Genomic DNA, 20680 nt, shown 5'->3' on the forward strand with positions numbered 1-20680 from the left:
AGCTTCTGTCGTACCCTTTACATGAGGATTCTTCCGCGAAAGAACAACTCATATTCGCCTTGTCACAGGGCGCCGAGCACAACCTGATGACCTATGAGGCATACGATATCAACGGCTACACATTCTACACCGAGGACAAGGACATGAAGAGTGATGGTTATCAGAACTCCGGGGTAATGATGGAATCCTACACTGGTAACGACAAGGACAGATACTACGAAAGGATCGAGGAGATCTAGGAGCTGAGCTACGCTGGAGAGAAGGTCCCGATGTTCCGTGTCAGATGGGCCAAGAGCGTCCTAAAAGAAGACCGGTATTTCACCACCATGGTTATACCCGAAGACAAATCCAAGACCGCGGGCGCAAACGTCACCGCGAAAAATGAGCCATGGGTACTGGCTTCACAAGTGGACCAATGCTTCTTCATTACCGATTCGTCAAAGCCCAGTCGTGTTGTCGTGAGGAGAGGCAAAAGGAAGATCATCGGAATGGATGGAGTAGCCAATGAGCAAGACTTCGACAAGTATGGTGACCCGAAGATCGAACATGACGACGATGATGAAGTAGCAGCATACACCACAAGAAGAAGCAAGACCACCCTACCTAAAGGACGTCCGTTCCACAGAAGAACTCCATTTGCGAAAAAGAAGGGCAAGAAGATTGTGAACAGATAGCTAGCTAAGATCGATTGTATTTAAATTGTAGCCTTCATTTCTCGGGCACTTTTTGATATCATGTATATTTTTGTATTATGAAAAAATATTTCTCAGGCCTATAGAAGATCGATTGTATTCAATATGAAAAAATATTGAATATTCATGAGGACACTCAATCTCGATCCCCCTCCCTCTTGATAGCTATCCCCCTCGCCAGATCCCCCTCGCCGCCGAGCACCCCCCGCACCCCCCCCCCCCCGCTCCACCGCCGCCGAGCACCCCCCGCACCCCCCCCCCCCGCTCCACCGCCGCCGACCCAACAAATTTGATGATATTTTGAAATAAGAAATTTGATGATATCTTCAAATAACAAATTTGATGATATTTTCAATTAAAAATAAAAAAACAAATTTGATGATATTTTCAAAAAAAAATTTGATGATATCTTCTGTTCTAGTCCTCATGAAAATAACAAATTTGATAAAAAAACAAATTATTAGATGCAACAAGAAATAATGAAAAAAAATGTTACTAATGGCGCACCAGAGGAGGGTGCGCCATTGCTGTCAGAAAAAAAAGTTACTAATGGCGCACCAGAGGAGGATGCGCCATTGCTATCAGGAAAAAAAACTTACTTATGGCGCACCGCTAGGTGGTGCGCCATTGCTATACCTCCCCCGACTAAAATCTCGGCCCCAATCCCCGGCCGATCCCATCTCACATCTCACATCGCCAATCCCCGGCCGCTGCCCCGACAACCCACGACGCCGCCGCCCCTACGGGCGCCGCCGCCCCCGCGCCCCCGCGCCCCCACCACTGCAGCTCCTCCGCCGCCCACCCTCCTCCGCCCGTAAGCCCCCTCCTCCGCCGCCCACCCTCCTCCGCCCGCAGGACGACGACCGCCGCCGCCCGTAAGCCCCTCCTCCTCCGCCCGTCCTCCTCCGCCCGTAAGCTCCCTCCCCCTAGACTCCCCTCTCTGCTCCTCCCTCCTTGCCCTCTCCCTCTCTGCTCGATCCCCTCTCTTCTCTGTCTCCACCTTCTGTTCTTGACTATGAGGTGTTTGATTGAATGCCAATTCAAACGATTGATGCAGCTGCGTCCACTGGAGCACCACGACCATGTCTCTGACCTTGTCTCTGCTCCGCCGCCGTCTACGACCTCGTCTGCGACCGCATCCATCGAGGTGAGTTCTAGTCTGAAACTCTCAATGCTCAAGTCTGGAAGCATCATGGATTCAAGTGTTAGCTAGCTAGATGATAAGAGGGATGCATGAGAAGCTAGCTACACTGCCATGAACTTTGTTTTTCCTTTTGACAAACACTCTTGTTAACATCAGGAATTAAAAATGCAACATAGAACAAGATATATACATAGCTGAAACAAAGAGGTGTGCTTTGAAAGAAAAAAATGTGCACCTGCAAGTGTCCATGATGCATAGGCTATATTTGCCATGGGAGATGGCAATTTTGTTAGATCATGATCCAGAGATTAAAAAAATGCATAGACTATAGTTTCCTGGCATGATCAATAGAATAAAAATGTAGAATAAAAAATGCCATGATCCATACACTATAATTTTCATGATGCATAGACTATATTTGCCATGGCCCGGTGCAAAAGAAATTTGCCATGTTGCAAAAAGAAAAGAAATTTGCCATGGTGCATATAGTAAAAACAATGCCATGATCTGTAAAATACATTTGTCATTCTTTCTGTGTTTGTACAGACTTGCTAAACTATTGATGATTTTTTGTTGGGAGACATATTATATCTGGAATGGAAGCTCACATAAGTTGAGCTGATTTTTGTCCATATGAAAGCAGAGGACCATATGGTCTGTGGCTGGGTTTTGTCTCCGACCATTGTGTCGTGATGAATTTGTAGGTACCCCGAGAGGCCCTTGAGTTTGCCAGAATGTCGATTAACTTCCGTTCCGGCAAATTCGGGTACTCCATATGTCCTATTTTTAGCAAAGGTCATGCTGAAATTTTCCGTGAATTTTAGCATGACTTTGCTAAAAATAGGACATATGGGGTACTTGCGACTAATGCATGGGCCGGGGTATCTTAGTACTTAGTTAAGTAGGATCAACTGCCCCGCCATTCTTGCTGCATTAAACCATAGGTGGCAATAGAGCCAAGTGATTAGTGCCAAGTGATTAGGCCCAACCTAGGGTGCCTCGGCATCGATAAACCCTAAATGATGAAAACTTAACTTGGCTGCCCTGGATGCCTCGGTGTCGATGAGAACCTAAATGATGTACGCTTAGGCTTTTAGGGTGCCTCGGCATCGACAAACCCTAAATGATGAAAGCTTGGGCTTTTAGGGTGCCTTGGTGTTGACAAACCCTAAATGATGAGACCATGATCTTGTTCCTTGACAATAACCAACTTTTTGACCAAACTTTTTTCCTATTTAGAGCGAAACATGGCCCACAACGATGAGGCCGGTGGTTTGGGCGGCAAGCAATTCTGGGAGTTGTCCCAGGATATGTCGCCATCATCATCGGACGACGAAAGTCTCCCGGCGGAGTGCGACTGGTGCCACGACAATCGAGGTTTGTGCGACATGCCTCACCTGGACGATGATCGGCGCTTCAGCATTAAGCTCGAGGAGACCTTCGAAGTCGAAATGGTACACAACGACGACAAGTGTTATTTTCATAATTAAGCATTACTTCAACTATTTCAACGTGTAATTTTCATCTTTTACAATTCGAGTATAGCTTATCCCATGCCATGCAAGACGCTATGCCTTGGAGAGGATGGATTTTGAAGACCATGAAATTTCTGAAACAAAGAAAATTCACCTAAGGACTCATCACGATGTGGACTTTGAAGTAAATCTATATAATTCTGAGAGCGTAACCCATTTTGGTTGCAAAAATTGGGAAGCATTTTGCAAGATGTATGGTTTTGATGGGGGTATGCTTATCACCATGGATCTTGGTAATCCTGACATCAACCAAGACAATATGGACATTTGGGTCCTTGTTGATACGCCTCCAGTTCTACCGCTATGTGAGTTTCTCAAACATAGTTATTAGCTAATTTATATTGTTTATTTCAAAATAGTTGACAGCTTATTTCCATTGACAGCTTATTTTTATTGTTCAAAGAATGTGCGGGAGATGGTAAACAAAACCCACTACACCGATGGCTCCGAATTAACAACTTACAAGGAGAAAAATCATCTGGTCGGATTTTGTACTGACATTGAAAATTACATTATCCACAAACAAATTCATCAACATTATGGTAAATACGTGCCACTAGTGCATGTATTCAACTACGGTAACTACCATGGAGATACCCTGGTAAGATTTTTACTATTACGACATCCGTGCATCTTTTGCATACTTCTAAAACTAGTACATCATTGCTAACTATGAAGTTATTACTATGTTTTTCAACAGATAATCCCAGAGAATTGTGTGCCTCATATGATGTATCTGAAAGGTAGTGTTAATGTTTTGAACATACAGCCAGGTCATCCTACGAATCTCAACTGTCCATACGAGATTTCTAAAAGAAGTGGAGACATGAAAATCAAAGGATGGAAAAAATGTATGGACAGTCGTAAGGAGCTTCTTGGAAGCAAAAGGAAGCGAAGCGCAAGAATTGGAGACAGGATGTTCTCCATTCTCCATAATGGAGAGTCAGGGTCTATATTGTTTTATGATATTTTAGCTTAAATAGGGTATTTAGGTCCTGCCTAATACTGATGATCATGTGCTGATGAACAATTAAGTAGGGTTGGTCGAAGACTATCAAGATGATGATCATATGACTTGTTATGAATAACGAGTAGAAGTTGTATGATGATGATTAGTAGGACTTGTTAGGATTAGTATTACTTCCGACAAACTCGATACTCGCGTTCTTGAGACTTGTAATGTTTTATGTTTGTTCGGTCTTTTGAATTCAGAGACTAATATGATGAATTGTATTCGGAGACTAATCTTCTATTGTATTCGATGAATCTAATGTTGCTGTCTATATTCTGTCTAATAATATATTTTATATTCTGTCTAATAATATATTTTATAACCTGCGCAAAAATCAGAAAAGGAAAAAAAACCAAATATTCATACTAATGGCGCATCACCACCAGGTGCGCCATTAGTATGCCAAAGGATACTAATGGCGCATCAACAGAGAATGCGCCATTAGTATGACAAAGCCATGCTTACGTATGGCCCCCCGGGAGGCACACTAATGGCGCATGTTGTTACATACGAATGGCGCACTAGCTGGTGCGCCATTAGTATACCAGATACTAATGGCGCACCAGTGGTGCGCCATTAGTAAAAAGTACTAGTGGCGTGCTACTAATGGCGCACCGGTGATGCGCCTTTAGTAGGCAAAACCGGTGCGCCATTAGTAGCCCTTTTCCTAGTAGTGCTTGTGGTTTTAGTTAAAATCTCTTTATGATTCTTTATTCACATGCCTTGTATGATACGTGCCATATTATTGTATTGTTTATTTTCTTCCTAGTATTGTGTTGGCTCTTGATATAAGAGTACTTCTTAATATTACTTATGGATACATTGCTTGTTGTTAACCATTATAAATATTTGGATTCCTCCAAATATTTATTCTTGGTTGATTACCACATTTAATCATATCATGTCTAGGATAGTTGTTCATCCATTTGTTTCATGTAGAGTTAGTCGAGTTGTGTAGTGGGCACTACTATTGGTTAGTAGCACAGTTCATACTAGAGCGTTAGTCTTGATCGCCAAGCCTTCCATAGTTGTGTCAACCTAAACCTTGTCACACGCCGATTCCTCTCTACTTACCTCCCTATCATGCTATCTCATTTCAGAATCTCCATCTGATCGATATCTCTCTATCCATCCACTCTTAATTTGTTTTGGATGTTATTTGGATTTACTATTGTTTTGGTATTTATTCGTTTTCCATTTGCTACCGTTACGACGAGTAGGGAGTGGCGAGGTTGGACAAGGACAGAAACAGGTTACCAAAGAAGGACTCAACAATGAATGCATGCCTCCTTCTTTGATCATACTTATCCTATGGTTTACAAAATTGCATTGAGTTTTATTGTTTCTATGTGCATGCTATTTTAATTCTCGTAGCTAGCATGTCGATTGACACATTACCTTGATCCTCTTGTCGCCTATTCACTTGACACCTGAGTAGAATTATAGTATTCTTGTAGAGTAGAAATGCTTAGCCATGCTTATTACCCTATAGGTGCTTTGTTGAATGACCTCTGAGTCATTGACAGTTGAACTTACCGCTGAGCTAGGCTAGATGGCCTTATTGATATCCTCTACTCTCCTCTACTCTGGCTGAAACTTACCATTTGAATGCTGGCGCGGGCGACAGCTGAATCAAGGATTGAAGGAGCAATTGGCTGCCCTTCACAGGTTGAAGGGGGCAATCAGTCGTCCGTGCCGCTTAAGGCCTAATAAGTCTTGGATTTGAAGATTGTGATAACAGTACAGCCACATGCTATATGGGCACTGGCTTGGTCAAGTAAGCTAGTCAGCCTTAGGTGTCGCTGTCGCCGTACCGCAGATGGGATAGCTGCCTTGCGAGGAGTATCCTCGGCACAGATGGGGGGACCGATTTGAGGATGTACTCTCAGTTCTGTGCGCCAGACCCGGTGGGCATGTCACATCTTTGGGGGATCTAGTCTAAAGACCTCGTCACAATCTCCCTGCTGGTATACCAGATGGTGTACTATGCTAGCGACGGCTAGTGGCAACAAGTCGGGATTGTGTCGTGTGGGTAAAGTGTACAACCTCTGCAGAGTGTAAAACTATTCGAATAGTCATGTCCACGGTCAAGGACATCACATGAATCTTTCTCGACATACAGGACCTGTCTTGCTTATTCCCTCTTTGCCCCTATTCTTGAAACCTATGAAGGACGTGAGTTGATCGAGGATCCTCACTTTGATGAAAGTTATTCTGGAGATAAAACTTGTTTTCATCAAAAATTGCTTTTATCTAACTGCTATATTTTTCAAACAAAATTAGCTTTTATGCAAATGAGCCATACAACCTTCCTTTGAAGCCACATGTAGCTATTAGGTCCTTCCCCGTGGGAGGCATGTTGAGTACATAATCTACTCATGGCAATAATTTTGTTGAAAACGGAGTTACATGAAGATGAAGGTGATGACTACGACTACTATGGCGATCCGTAGGAGTGAGGTCACGTGGACTACATCGACTGCTTGTGGCTGAGATGGAGTCTCTATGCATTGTACTTTTCTGCTGTTTTTCTTAATGTAATAAGTGGCATGAGACATTTATCTAGGTATGCTTTGTGTAAAGATATATTTAATATTGTAATACCTTTTATGCATTGTGCAATGATATCATTTCACTGTGTTGTCAACAATAATCCTGGGGTTGACAAATATACACTGGAGGGTCTGGAAGTTAATTCCAGGTTCTCACAACGGGCGTCAACCCATGTATATAAGGGGACGACCCGGCGGCGGTTCAGGAGAACAGACAAAAACTCGAGACTCGGGCAAAGCGTATTCGCTCCCTGGTCATCGAAACCCCATCAATTCCATCACAACTAGACGTAGGCTTTTACCTTCGTCATAAGGGGCCGAACTAGTATAAAACTCTCTTGCGTCCCTTGTCCGCTTTAACCCCTTTAAGCTAACCCGTAGCGATGGATCCACGACTAAGTCCTTTCATGAGGACATCTGCTGTGACAAACCCACGGCAACATGCCTGAAGATGAGGCTTGTAATAATGATGAACAAGTGCTGGAGTCTCTTATACCTCAGAGTAAGCTCCATGTTTTGGGGGTACATGGATATGGTGGCCTAGAAATATCCCAATGGATGAGAGAGCCTGAGATGTTCCGGTGCCTGAGAAAGCTTGATATGTCCAACTGCCCAAGCTGCAAGAATATACCCATAGTATGGCTATCAGACTCTCTTGAGTATTTGTTGTTATACAACATGTGTAACCTGACCGCATTATGTAATAGTCTTGACGTGGAAGGTGGAGGACACATCACCCCTCTTCGGATTTTCCCGAAGTTAACGGAAATGACTTTAGATAAGTTACTGAACTTGGCGATATGGGTAGAGAACAGTGTAACAGAGCCGAATAGGTTGGTAATGTTCCCAATGCTCAAAGTGTTAAAAATGAAGGATTGCCCAAAACTTGCGAGTGTTCCAGAGAGCCCTGTCCTGAAAGATCTGAACATAGAAAATTGTTGCAGTCTTCCAATGAGTTCACTTACGCATCTAAAATCATTGTGTGACTTCCAATGCGATGGAAAAGGTATTGTGTGTACAAATATGCCTTTGGGATCTTGGCCATCTCTTGTCAGTTTAACTGTTCTCTCACTCGTGAACATGATGATGGCCCCTCTAGAGGATCAGCAAACCCGGAGACATGCGGAAACCCTTCGGTTCTTGAAGCTTCATGGTCCCAACTGCTTCTTAACAACACCAGGATTGTCAAAATGGTAACTTGGCCTTTGGGAATGCTTTTATTTTGTGGAAGAATTGTGGCTTAATCACTGTGATGATTGTCGGTGTCAAAACCGGCGGATCTCGGGTAGAGGGTCCCGAACTGTGCGTCTAGACGGATGGTAACATGAGACAAGGGACACGATGTTTTTACCCAGGTTCGGGCCCTCTCGATGGAGGTAAAACCCTACTCCTTCTTGATTAATATTGATGATATGGGTAGTACAAGAGTAGATCTACCACGAGATCAGAGAGGCTAAACCCTAGAAGCTAGCCTATGGTTTGATTGTTGTTGTCCTACGGACTAAACCCTCCAGTTTATATAGACACCAGAGGGGGCTAGGGTTACACAGAGTCGGTTACAATGGGAGGAGATCTACATATCCGTATTGCCAAGCTTGCCTTCCATGCCAAGGAAAGTCCCATCCGGACACGGGACAAAGTCTTCAATCTTGCATCTTCATAGTCCAAGAGTCCGGCCAAAGGTTATAGTCTAGCTGTCCGGACACCCCCTAATCCAGGACTCCCTCAGTAGCCCCTGAACCAGGCTTCAATGACGGCGAGTCCGGCGCGCAGATTGTCTTCGGCATTGCAAGGCGGGTTCCTCCTCTGAATACTTCATAGAAGATTTTGAACACGAGGATCATGTCCGGCTCTGCAAAATAAGTTCCACATGCTACTGTAGAGAGAATAATATTTACACAAATCTAATCTGCTGACGTATTCTGTAGCATGACATCACACCACAGCCAAGCCTTTATTCGAACCGTTTTTTCTGTCCCACCTCAGCGCATTTTGCGAGGCGGTTTCCTTGGCACGTCTTGTTAGAGCAGAGATCGTGTCCCCTTTATTTACGGGATTCTCATCAACACGGATGTGGGTAACCTAGTCGTGCCCGTTGGTATGTCTCCTCGATCAAAGGTAAGTCCCAAACGGTCACGGGGAGGGCTCTTGGTATTCAACCTCTTATAAAGAGACCAAGGCTTTACTCCTTTCTTTCGATCTCAATCGAATCCGCCTCTCGCCTTGAGTTCCAACACCCAAGGCTCCAGATTTAGGAGCTTCGGACCTTCGACGATGTCTGGCTCCAACCTTCGAGGCCGATGGATGCCTTCCTCCGTCATGGAGGAAGACGTACTAAAGCTGAGGGAGGCCAGGTATTTGACCGGCGAAATCCCGCATAGGCTTCCTGCTCAAGGGCAGGTTATTCCCACTCCCAAGCCTGGCGAGAGCATTGTGTTCATGTCTCACCTCCTCTGAGGGCTAGGCTTCACGCCGGATCCCTTCGTGAGGGGCCTCATGTTCTATTATGGGCTGGACTTCCGAGACTTAGCTCCGGAGTCTATCCTCCACATCTCATCGTTCATCGTTGTGTGCGAAGCCTTCCTCTGCATTACCCCTCACTTCAGACTGTGGCTCAAGACCTTTAAAGTAGAGCCGAAGATGATCGAGGGACATCACGCAGAGTGCGGAGGCGCTGTAATAAGCAAGAATGTTGACGCTCCATGGCCCGAGGGCTCTTTTCAAGAGGAGTCTAGCTTATGGCAACAAGAGTGGTTTTATATCACAACTCCCAGGGGTACCAAGTGGGTGGCGCCGCCCACTTTTCGCTTGGGTCCCCCGCCCCAACTAGCGTCATGGGTTAATAAGGGGCTGGACTGGGGGCCAGCAAAGGACGTGCCCCTGTTGCAGGGCCGCATCCGAGATCTCCTGGAAAGAGACATCAGTCTGGTTGTGGTAACACAGGTCATGTTGATTCGCCGAGCCCTGCCCTGCAAACGTCGCCCCCTCCGCCTGTGGGAGTTCAATCCGGAGGGACCGCGAGCTCTCCAACATTTTATGGGCGCGACGCCCGTAGAGATGTACAAATTGTTCTTCGGACCACAAGTAGTGTGTCCGGACTCTACTGAGGACGCAGGTCTGAGCTGCAGTTGTCTGGATACTCAAGTAAGTAGCCCTGTGCCCGGACACGCCATCCGTTCATTTATCACAACATCGCCCTCAAAAGAGTTGTTCTTGAAACAGGAGTGGATAGCGAAGGCGAAGTTAATCAGGTGTCCGGCCCCCCTTCCTGAGACCTTGCCGGATCCCGTGTTAACCAGGATGCTGGAGATCGTGCCTTCGGAAGAAAACAAAGGGGGGACAAGGAAGCTACTGCCTCCGCGAAGGAGGCTGTCCGAAAAGGAGGAATTGAAAATTCCTATCCTCAGGGGAAGAAGAGGACCGCCTCTGAAGACCCGGAGACCGTGATCTCAAAGCGGGGGAAGAAGTCTTCGGCAGAGGGTCCTGTGCCGGGGAATACCTCGGCCATACTATGTCCTCAAGGGGATCAGCCCTCCACCGAGCCATAAGTAAAAAGGGGGTTTAAAAAATGAGAGAAATCCTTGCTTTATTTCTGAAGAAAATAACCGAAAATTTACCTTGTAGTTCGGACCTTAGCCCTTCTCAGCAGAGCTCGTCTTCGGGGGATCTTCTTTCGGAGATGATGGAGAGCGGAACGCCTCCCCCTGCCATACCGCCTTGTGAGGCAGGCGACCCCGAGGTATCGTCGCGGAGGGTTTCTCCTAATCCAGCAGGGCCGGAAGGCAGTCATATGGCCCCCCGAAGCCCTCCGTGTCCGGCCTTCGAAAAAAGCAATCGAATGAGTCCGGCACCGCCTGGTGCACGGTCGGAGGTACTGAAGGATATGCTAGTGCGAGTGTCTATCTTAGAGGAGCACCGTACATTGATGGGTACGGTAATTGAAAGGATTTCATCCGCAGAGAGCGGGTTGCACGAAGCTGTCAGGAGTTTACTGACAGGTTTTGAGGTACGCGAAATGATGTACCTTTTGACAGTTCCGCATATTTTAAGATGCGCCCTGTGTAGATAGTAGCCCCTGAGACTCTGTGTGCTGTCGAAAGCGACGGCACGTAGAGGATCATAATCCCAGGTGTAATTCGCCTCCTTCCTATGTAGGTAGCGAAGTGTCCGGTGGCCAGCCGGACTGATGAATTTGCCGAGCTAAAGCGGCAGCATGACGTGGCAGATGCCGACATCGCGCTTGTCAACGAGCGGCTTGACGAGGCACAAGGTATGTAATTTCTCCAGAGACACCTGGTAAGAGGAGCTTGATGCCAGTATCTTACGACGTGTGCGCTTGATGCAGATGGGGCTGCCGCCGTGGAGGACCTTCGGGCAGAACTTGCCCGAGCCAAGGAGCAAGCCAGAAAAAGCGATGCAGCTGCCCTAAAGGCGGTTGAGGAGCTGAAAGCCGAACAGGCTGCTCACTGCCGAAGCAAGAAGGAAATGGCCGAGATGGCTGTGAAGTTAAAGAACGCTGCTGACCGCTGCAAGCTTCTTGAAAAAGAAGATCGGGCGGAGCGGACGGACCTAGAGAAGGCCACTACAGCGGCCAAGGATGCTCGTTCTGCGATGAGAGCGATGAAGGAGGAGCTACGTCAAGCCGGAGATATCGCGGCTGGAAAGCCCTTTATGCTGCGGATGAAGTTCGGAGATCCTAAATATGCTCCGTTGGACCGGATGTGGAGTTCGGCGGACGCGTATCTGGATTTAGCGACGAGTGCCGCTGATGCGGCCGAACACTTCTGAGATCAGAAAGATCGCGAAGTGGAAAAGCTCTTCTGGTCACAGTTCAACAATCCGGAGCGTCCGCTTCCATTGACCGATCGTTTAGCCGAATGGGTCGAGCTGAACAGGTTGTCCGGACTTGTCATGAAGTATGTCGTGGATCATCTGTGACCGGAAAGGCCAAAGCCGAACAGCTATTTTAGCTTGGTGCAGTAGTTCCTTGGTGCAGTGCCGTATATCAACGCGATGAAGAGATCAGCATGCATGGAGGGTGCGCGGATGGCCCTTACCCGTGTCAAGACATACTGGGCAGAGATGGAGGCCACCGCCGTTGCATCCCCAGATTCGGACGGGAGCCGAGTACCTGCCGAACACTACTTTCAAGAAGTTCTGGAGGGCCCTCGTTTAATAGAGACGCAGTGCTCGAAGGATATTATGTTCGAATAACATGTATTCTTGCTTAAAACAATATTTTGATGAAATGTAGAAGCTTTTTATACTTGTGCCTGCAAGAATTATAATACCTCCTGTGCGGCCGTTAGTGTATATATTTGTATAATCTGAAAGATGGCAGTCGTCGGCTTCAGCCCCCACGCATATAATGCAGGGGTGTTCGCAGAAGGCGCATTTTCACACTTGATCCAATGTCTTGGTCCATGAAGGAGGTGAGAGCGCAGCGAACTAGGCAATCGGACTATAATGCTTTATCACTTTCACTTAGCCATAGGAGCTTGACAGTGGGGCTACTATATAGCCCCTGGTGGCGCCGCGCTCGCCCGAATTCGGGGCGCGTGTGTGCTTGGCCGGGAAATGGCCCTTCGTTAATGCGGAGGAATCTCGAAGATTCTGATAAGTCATCAAGCGGTTGACCAGTCTCTTGCTATATCATGACAGTCAGTTTTCGGCTTTCTCTACTGAGGTGCTCGCCTGGCTGAACCGGGCACAATCGCAGTAGTTCTCCTGGTGCCGCCTTAGCCGATAGAGCGGAACGTAAGGCAGCAAAACACAGGAGCCGGGCAAACCCAACATTTGACCAAAGACCTGATTCAGAGCTGATGCATATAAGGCCAAACTCGCGACGCCGAACACTCCCTAAGGTATTCGATCTTTATGAAAACGGGATGAATAGTGCCCTTTGTAATAAGCCCCTGGTGTCCAGGTACATGCAAAATTCTGACGTGGCCACATGCCAAGACGCCAGCCTCCTTCTGGGTTATACTGAGAATCTGAGGAATGTGTATCAACAAGAGACAGTAAAAAGGTTTACGCAGGGTCTTAATCTGAAAAGAATCCTTGGGACGGGTCCCTGCTGCATGTCTGCGCCTGTCTATCCGTTGTGCTGTGTCCTGGACAGGTGTAGCACGATTTCCATTTGTAAAAGAGAGGAACTTAGTTGTAAAAATAGTCGTGCAAAATGTATGTTATACTAAACAAAGTATAATTCAAGATGGGTAACATTGAGCCTTATTGTCGCTTATTTTACATCCGCGGAGCCCCTTGAATAGGGGTGTATGGCTATTAAACCTTTATCAATTATATGTTTGCTCCAGACTCGTCTAGCCGTGTCCGTGGTCTTAACGACCTGTTAGATGCTTTGGTTGGAGAAGCCGTTTTAATGTGTGCCTGCTAGGGCAGCCGCATAGTCTTCCGCGTGTGAGGAGGGCTCGATATTTCCCTTTAATGACATGATGCCTCATGGGCCAGGCATTTTAAGCGTGAGAGACGCATAATGCGGTATTGCGTTGAAGCGGGCGAAAGCTTCACGTCCCAGTAGTGCTTGATAACCGCTTTGAAACGGAGCGATGTGGAAGGTCAGCTTTTCGCTACGGAAGTTGTCGGGGGAGCCGAACACAACTTCTAGTAGGAGGGAGCCCGTGCAATGGGCTTCTGGGCCTGGCGCTACTCCTTTAAAGGAAGTATTGCTATGGCTAATTTTTGTTGGGTCCATCCCCATTTTGCGGACTGTATCCTGATATATCAGGTTTAAACCACTGCCGCCGTCCATCAGGACATGTGTAAAGTGGAATCCGTCAATTATCGGGTCTAACACCAAGGCAGCCTAGCCCGCGTGTCGGATACTTCTGGAGTAATCCCGATAGTCGAAGGTGATCGGTTTTGACCACCAGTGGCGAGACTCCTTTGTGATAGGCCGCATGGCGCGTATCTCTGTGGGAGCCACTTCGTTTCTCCCTTTTATCACGTGTAGTACGTTTACTATCTTGACTTCTTGTGGGAATTTCTTTCGTTCCCCAGTGCTTTGTTTGTGGGGTTCATCATCGTCCTCACTTGGTGTATCCAGCCCCTTGTGTTCGGCGTTGAGTTTGTCGGATTGCTTGAAGACCCAACATTCTCTGTGGGTATGATTTGCAGGCTTCCTGGGGGTGCAGTGGATTTGACATATCTTGTCCAGGATTTTGTTTAGGTTAGACAGTTCGTCCCTGTTATCCTTGAGGGGTAGTTTTTTCTGACCCTGCCGAGAGCTTTAGAATCCGGCGTTAACTTCCGTGCTCTTCGGGCTATTTCCCTTATTCCGGCGCTTGTCTTTGTTGCGTCGCGGCTTCCCATTTCCATCCCTGACTTCGGATGTACTTGGGTCGCTGGTGCTGCATCTTGCCAACCAGCTGTCCTCTCCTGCGCAAAAGCGGGTCATGAGGCTTGTTAATGCGGCCATTGTACTTGGCTTTTCTTGGCCGAGGTGTCTGGCGAGCCATTCGTCTCGGACGCTGTGTTTGAAAGCTGCTAAGGCTTCGATGTCCGGACAATCCGATTTGTTGAGTTATATGACTTAAATCGTCCGCATCCGGTGGTCGGATGTAGGTCCCTTTAAAATTTGCCCGAAAAGCGTCCTCGAGCTCTTCCCAACTTCCAATGGTGTTTTCGGGAAGGCCTTTAAGCCAATGTCGGGCTGGCCCTTTGAGCTTGAGGGGTAGGTACTTTATGGCGTGGAGGTCATCTCCTCTGGCCATATGGATATGGAGGATGTAGTCCTCAATCCAGACCCCAGGGTCTGTTGTTCCTCGTATGCCTCTATGTTTACGGGTTAGAATCCCGCTGGAAATTCATGGTCCAGCACCTCATCAGTGAAACATAGGGGGTGTGCGGCACCCCTGTATTTGGGTGTGCCGTGGTGTTTGGATATTTGTTGTGTTGCATTGCTTGCTAGAGCGTGCTTTCTTGGCCCATAGATAGATCTGGTTGGGCCATCTTTTCGATGCGAGTCCTCGTGTGGATCGTGTGCTGGCTTGTGTGCAGCGTCATTCGCTGCTCTATGTTGGCCGTGAGGTCGTCTATCCGACCGTATGGTTGCTTTGTTTTTTGATTGCGGGGGCTCTAAGGCCTCTTCATCAAATTCCGGTAGTAGCTTTCGCTTTGGGTAGCTCTTTGTGTGGCGACTGCCGCCATATTTGTCTGCGGTGTTGAGTACTTTGCTCCATCTGATTCTGAGTGCATCTTCCGCAGTTTTGAGCTTCCGCTTCTCCTTTTTCAGGCTACGCGCAGTGGCGATGAGCCTTTTGTGGAGGTTATTCTGCTCCAGGAACTTGTCCGGCGTAAGGTCGTTCGGACTGTTATCTTCGCCGGGGACGGGTTGTTCGGTTTGGTTATCCAAGTTACCTTGTTCGGACGGTTGCTCGATGCCATGTTCATCGTCCGCCGACTCGCCCTGCTCTGTGGCTGGGTCTGTATGACCGTCATCTCTGTCGAGGCGGGGTTTGGAGCGGTGCTTACACCGCCGCTTTGACTGCTTTTCGAGGGAACGATCCTTCGTTGCGTCCTCCCGTTCCTCATCGTCGTTTCCTTTGGGTTTGTCCACCATGTATACGTCGTAGGATGAGGTGGCTCTCCAGTGCCCTGTGGGCGCTGGTTCCTGTTCGTCTCTCATATCGTCGTCCATACCGTCGATGTCTTCGGAGTCGAATTCAACCATGTCGGTCAAGTCATCGACAGTGGCTATGAAGTGGGTGGTGGGTGGGCGTCGAATTTCTTCGTCGTCCGCATCCCAATCCTGCCGGTCATAATCCGGCCAGGACTCTCCTGACAAAGAGAGAGCCCTTAGTGAAATTAGTATGTCACCGAAAGGCGAGTGCTGAAAGATATCCGCGGTGGTGAACTCCATGATCGGCACCCAATCGGATTCGATTGGCAGGGGCGCGGAGGGTTCAGAGTCCGGTGAAGAGTCCGGCAATGTGGAGTCACGGGCCTCGCGAAGGATAAGGCTGGTGTTCGGCTCGATCGCCGTTGAGACTGCAGCCCCCGCGGCGGGGTCTAGCCGCCCGCCCTCGGTCGGCGCAGTTGGCTCCGAGCTAAAGGTCGGAGCGGATACGGGTGCGGCCTCCAGGGCACTGTTCGGTGGCAGAGCTGAATCATGCCCATCGTGACAGTGCGACGCACTTGGCAGGGGCTCGAACCCGTCGAAGATCAAGTCTCCACGGATATCGGCCGTGTAGTTTGAGCTTCCAAACCTGACCTGATGCCCAGGGGCGTGGCTTTCAATCTGCTCCAGATGGCCGAGCGAATTGGCCCGCACTGCAAAGCCGCTGAATACAAAGATCTGTCTGGGGAGAAAAGTCTTACCCTGGACTGCATCGCTAACAATGATCGAAGGAGCCATCAAGCCTGATGACGACGACACAGAGGAACTCTGAATGAAAGCACCAATGTCGGTGTCAAAACTAGCGGATCTCGGGTAGGGGGTCCCGAACTATTCGTCTAGGCGGATGGTAACAGGATACAAGGGACACGATGTTTTTACCCAGGTTCGGGCCCTCTCAATGGAGGTAAAACCCTACTCCTGCTTGATTAATATTGATGATATGGGTAGTACAAGAGTAGATCTACCACAAGATCAGAGAGGCTAAACCCTAGAAGCTAGCCTATGGTTTGATTGTTGTTGTCCTACGGACTAAACCCTCCGGTTTATATAGACACCGGAGGGGGCTAGGGTTACACAGAGTCGGTTACAGTGGGAGGAGATCTACATATCTGTATTGCCAAGCTTGCCTTCCACGCCAAGGAAAGTCCCATCCGGACACGGGACGAAGTCTTCAATCGTGTATCTTCATAGTCCAAGGGTCCGGCCAAAGGTTATAGTCCGACTGTCCAGACACCCCCTAATCCAGGACTCCCTCAATGATCTTGCCCGCTGGCCAACAGAGGAGCTCCAGAGCTTGCAACGCCTCCGCTCTCTGCATATTTGGTCTTGTGCCAACCTGGAGGGGAGGGGTTCATCGTCTGACGAGACTTTGCCACTGTCTCATCTGGAGAAGTTGGATATTCGCAATTGTCGCACTTTATTAGAGATTCCCAATTTGCCTGCATCCCTAGAGGAATTGCGGATTACCCAGTGCAAGAACCTGGTGGCGCTGCCTTCAAACCTTGGAGATCTAGCCAAGCTGAGGGTTCTCTATGTGGATCGCTGTTGTGGCCTAAAAGTACTACTTGGTGTGATGAATGGCTTCACTTCCCTCGAGCGATTGCAAATTCATGGGGTGGAGGAATTCTAGCAGGTTCCCATTCAGTGGCTCCCAGCCATCAAATCCTTCATAATAATGGGTTGCCCAGAGTTGCAAAGACGCTGCAGAGAAGGCGGGGAGTATTTCCACTTGGTCTCCTCTATCCTGGGTAAATGCATTCCATCACCAGAACCCCAGCATGAAGAAACCGAATCGAGCATGAAGAAATTTCTGAAGAGGCTCCTCCCTTCATGTGTTGATGGCTCACTCTAACTTAACTCTGATTCAGCCACTCAGGTGCGTATGCCCGCCTGTGCCCCACCCCTCTTCCATTACCTCTTTCCACTGCTAACCTGAATTTCTTGAGTGCAACATGGTCTTCTGCATATTGGAGAGTAATTTTTCTCTCCCTTTCAGTATTAGGATTATATGAAAATCCAACTTCACCTTCCGCTGGCTTTGAGATTTTAAGTTGGGTCTCATGGACTCCATTTGCAACATTTGTTCTCTGGAATTCATGTTTGGGCCATCACTTGGCCCTTTCCAGGAACGGCTAGGCTATTTAGGCCCAGTTCTTTTCACACAGGATTCTGCAGAATCAAGATTTTGGAAAATTCTCCCAGAATCTGTTGCCGAGTTCTTTTCTGGGATTGTAGGTTGAAATTCTGGAAAGAGATGTGTGTTGAAATGTCTGTAGTACCCTTAGACAGAAAATGTTTGATGAATTTATTAACACCTTGTTGTTTCTAACAATATCTAGTCGAATATGAGTACGAAAGTGATTTACGAATGTCATAAAAAGTGCTAAATATTACATTTAGAATAGATTTAAAGATTTGTTCATTACAAAAGTGGATGAACTAAAAAATGGATAATCTCAAGGTATGAGACTAGCAGCAATTGCCTCGCGTACTGCGTTCATGGTACCATCATCTTCTGGTGGTAGAGCATTGGCACCTGTAAACGGCAATGGAGGTTGCACATATGCATCATTGTCGAACTTGTCAAAATGCTCATCACGTAACTTGCTATCACGAATCCAATTGTGGAGACACATGCATGCAGTGACAATCATCTTTTGGGTCTCCGGTTTGTACCGAGGTATGCCTCCATCTCCAAGAATTCGCCATTTCATCTTGAGAACACCAAATGTTCTTTCGATGACATTTCGCAAAGAAGAATGTCGATGGTTGAATGTCTCATATCTCCCAACTGGTGGGTGTTGTTGGAAATCTGGTACATGGTATTGTTTCCCTTTGTATGGAGATAGATATCCAACCCTGTTTGGATATCCGGAGTCAACAAGATAATATTTATCTACAGTACGACATCAACAAAAGAAATTAGAAATGTACAACATACCATCATGTATATAACAATATGGATACATGCAAGATGTTACCCGTGGGGGGTTGTGGAAAGTGATCATAACGAACTATGGCATCGCTCCATACACGTGTGTCATGAACAGATCCGGGCCATCCGGGAACAACAAACATGAACCTCATATCAAAATCTCACACTGCCATAACATTTTCACTTGTGTAAACTTTCCTATTCCTGTGTTGGGGCTCCAACTCCTTAGGCACAATCACCTTAATGTGTGTTCCATCAATGGCTCCAATAGCATGTTGAAAATGAGGCCAAAACTTTGTTTTTCTAAGTACTGGGTGTGGTTCAGAGAAAGTTGGATCAATTGGTCTTATGTAATCACCGGCCATGCGGTCTACACACTCCAAAACCTCGTGGAATTTTTTATTAATGACAGAACGACTATGTGCAAACCGATCTGCGACATTATCAGTTGTTTGACATGTACCCACAGTCCATAAAAATTGTACCAATGCTTCTTTGGATGAAATGTTGGAAGTTGACTCAAGCCCATACTTCTGAACTAACAGATCATGCAATGTGCGAAACACTGACCTACTCATTCCGAACATAGCATAGAAAGAATTTACATCTTTCTCCTTCTCTTCTACCCATTGGAGGCCTGTAACAAGATGTAACTTTCTTGGTGCGTACGGCAGTGTCACACTTGACGACGCCACATCCAGAGCAAATGCAAGCTTGGCCGCCTCAAATTCCTTTTCTTCTTGTTTCTTTCTGGATTTATCCATCTGCCACAACAACATGAACATAGTGTAATATTAGATATAACACAGTTCAGATAACAGTACATCTCCAATGCAAATAGCTTAGTTCACAAAAGTACACCTCCAAAGCAAGTAGCTTAGCTCACAACATTACAAGTAAATAGTCTGGTAGAAAGCAACTAAAACATAGATGTTCTGCTTATTATTGAGCTCCCACATCCTCTTTATCCATCCAAGCCTTGCAACAGATTCATGAGCCGTGAAAGTGGAGAACATCATGATATTTCTTTTCCATGAAAAGAAATGTAGCATAGAAATTCTCATCACTTCCTGATTTTGCACCATCTGCTTCCACCATGGCCATCATTTGTTTAATCTCTTCTCTTGTTGGATCCACACTCTCCTCTACATCTCTCTTCTCTGCATCCCTCCTCTCCCTTGCCCTTTCCTCTTCATCCCTCTTCTCCCTTGCCCTCTCCTCTGCATCCCTCTTCTCCCTTGCAATCTCCTCTGCATCCCTCTTGTCTCTTGCATCAAAGATGTCCACCATGCGTACAAAAGCCTCATTTTTAGCATTCTCACTTGCCCACTTTTCATTCATCTTTGGACTTGGCGAATAAGGACACGCCCTCTTCTTCCCACCCTTGGCTCGATTTTGAACAGGGGTAACTTGGCCTTCATGACTATCACACCCTGAGTCATCCTTCAAACTGATTCGAGAGGGATCACCTTGATACGAGGGAGTTGGCACCCTCGCATGCTCATTGTGACACAAGTAGTATCGAAAACCTCTGACATTTTTTCCTCCTCCGCTAGTGGAGCATAGCGAAACTTGGCGGCTTCTGGATGTGCCTATAATCATATAGCACCACAGGTTACTATCAAAACCGAAGCAACATGACTCGTTATTTAAGAAGCACCACAATTTAATGTATACCCAAGTGCCCAACACTAGAATTATTAGTGAAAATTATGGTTGTGGATATCTCTTTCAAGTTCTTCACTTTTGTAAATAGCCAAACAAGCTGCATTCAACAATCAATCCATCCATCCATCTATCTAACAAATCCATCCATCCATCTAACAGCATCAGCAATCTGGGTGCAAAAAATTAGCACCATCCATCTAACAGCATTAGCAATCAATCCATCCATCTATCTAACAAATCCAAGCATCAATCCATCTACCTATGCTACATAAATCAATGTAGTACTCCATAGCATAAGAAAAAAGAAGAAGAGAGAGATGGGGAAAGAGGATGCCTCACCGTGGGTGTGGTCTGCACCTTGCGTGGGCTGCTTGTGGCCGTCGAGGTGCAACGCCGGTGGCCATTGGTGGCCGTCGAGGTGCAGCGCCGGTGGCCGTCGATGTTGGCGGAGACACGGCGGAGGGGAGGACAAGCATCGAAGGAATAGGGGCGACGAGGGAGATA

General features: G+C 47.1%; 2 pseudogenes; one reads left to right on the forward strand and one right to left on the reverse strand.

Annotated features, from left to right (window-relative positions):
* LOC147972293 (disease resistance protein RGA2-like) overlaps positions 1-14098 on the forward strand; it is a 74375-nt pseudogene extending 60277 nt beyond the window's left edge.
* A 3931-nt stretch (positions 14099-18029) lies between these two features.
* Positions 18030-20402, reverse strand: LOC147972294 (uncharacterized; annotated as a pseudogene).
* Between the last annotated feature and the right edge of the window lie 278 nt (positions 20403-20680).

This window comes from Triticum urartu, chromosome 5A (genome assembly GCF_056163025.1).
Source record: "Triticum urartu cultivar PI428250 chromosome 5A, HENAU_Tu73, whole genome shotgun sequence".
Classification (NCBI taxonomy): Eukaryota; Viridiplantae; Streptophyta; class Magnoliopsida; order Poales; family Poaceae; genus Triticum; species Triticum urartu.